Source organism: Suricata suricatta, chromosome 16 (assembly GCF_006229205.1).
Source record: "Suricata suricatta isolate VVHF042 chromosome 16, meerkat_22Aug2017_6uvM2_HiC, whole genome shotgun sequence".
NCBI classification, from domain to species: Eukaryota; Metazoa; Chordata; class Mammalia; order Carnivora; family Herpestidae; genus Suricata; species Suricata suricatta.
This window is the reverse complement of record NC_043715.1, coordinates 53,258,548-53,260,445: the sequence shown is the minus strand read 5'-3', so window position 1 is coordinate 53,260,445 and position 1,898 is coordinate 53,258,548. Positions and strand designations below refer to the sequence as shown.

General features: G+C 36.4%; 1 protein-coding gene across 1 annotated transcript in view; it reads left to right on the top strand.

Annotated features, from left to right (window-relative positions):
* Window positions 1-1,898, top strand: part of LOC115279863 (vomeronasal type-1 receptor 4-like) — an 11,976-nt gene that overhangs the window by 9,017 nt on the left and 1,061 nt on the right. The gene's annotated exons all lie outside the window — the stretch shown is intronic.

The window sequence follows — 1,898 nt, the reverse complement described above, 5'->3', positions numbered from 1 at the left end:
AAACAATATAGAATTTAAAAAAAAAACAGTTTAACAGGTCAATGAAACCAAGAGTTGGGTTCTTGAAAAAATAAACAAAATTGATGAACCTCTACCCAGGTTCCTCAGTCAAAAAAAAAAAAAAAAAGGAGAATACACAAATAGAAAAAAACCACAAATGAAAAATGGATCTATTACAACCAATCCCTCAGATGTACAAGCAATAGCCAGGGAATACAATGAAAAATTACACGGCAACAAACTGGACAACCTAGAAGAAATTGACAAATTCCTAAACACACATGCACTACCAAAATTCAAATGGGAAAAGACAGAAAATCTGAGGTACCCATAACCAGCGAAGAAATCGAATCAGTTATCAAAAATCTCCCAACAAATAAGGGTCCAGGGCCAGACGGCTTCCCAGGGGAATACTACCAGACATTTAGAGCAGAGTTAATATCCATTCTTCTCAAGCTATTCCAAAAAATACAAATAGAAGAAAAACTTCCAGACTCATTCTCCGAAGCCAGCATCACTCTGATTCCCAAACCAGACAGAGACCAGACAAAAAAAGAGAATTACAGACCAATAACTTTGATGTATATGGATGCAAAAATCCTCCACAAGATACTAGCAAATCAAGTTCAACAGCATATAAAAAGAATTATCCACCATCATCAAGTAGGATTCATTCCTGGGATACAGGGCTGGTTCCATATTCACAACTCCATCAATGGGATACATCACATTAACAAAAGGAAAGACAAAAACCATATGATCCTGTCGATAGATGCAGAAAAAGCATTTGACAAAATACAGCATACTTTCTTAGAAAAAAAAAAAACCCGAGAAAGTCGGTATAGAAGGAACTTACATAAATATCATAAAAGCCATTTATGAAAAGCTAACAGCTAAAGTCATCCTCAATGGGGAAAAAAACCTGAGCACTATCCTCTGAGATCAGGAACACGACAGGGATGTCCACTCTCCTACTGCTGGAAGTCCTAGCATCAGCAATCAGACAACAAAGGGAAATGAAAGGCATCGCAACTGGCAAAGAAAAAGTCAAAGCTTCACTTTTCACAGATGACATGATAATCTACATGGGAACCCCAATAGACTCCACCAGAAGCCTACTATAACTAATCCATGAATTCAGCAAAGTCTCAGGGTACAAAACCAATCTATAGAAATCAGTTGCATTTTTATTCACCAATAATGAAGCAACAGAAAGAGAAATCAAGAAACTGATCCCATTCACAATTGAATGAAAAATCATAAAATACTTAGGAGAAAACCTAACCAAAGATGTAGATCTGTACAATGAAAACTATAGAAAACTTCTGAAAGAAATTGAAGAAGAAACAAAAAAATGGAAAAACGTTCCATGCTCATGGATCGAAAGAATAACCATTGTTACAATGTCATTATTACCCAAAGCAATCTACACAATCAATGCAATCCCCATCAAAACTGCACCAGCATTCTTCTCAAAGCTAGAATAAAGTACCCTAAAATTCGTATAAAACCACAGAAGATCCCAAAGAGCCAAAATAAAATTGAAGAAGAAAATCAAAATGGAAGGCATCACAATCCAGACTCTAGCCTCTACTACAAAGCTATCATAATCAAAACAGTATGTTATTAGCACAAAAACAGACACACAGACCAATGGAAAAGAACAGAGAACTCAGAACTGGGCCCACAAATGTACGGTCCATTAATCTTCGACAAAGAAGGACAGAATATCCAATGGAAAAAAGACAGCCTCTTTAACAGGTGGTGCTGGGACAACTGGAGAGCAATATGCAGAAGAATTAAACTAGACCACTTTCTTACACCATACACAAAAATAAACTCAAAATGGATGAAGTACCTGATGTAACACCACAGGAAACCATCAAAACCCTTGAGGA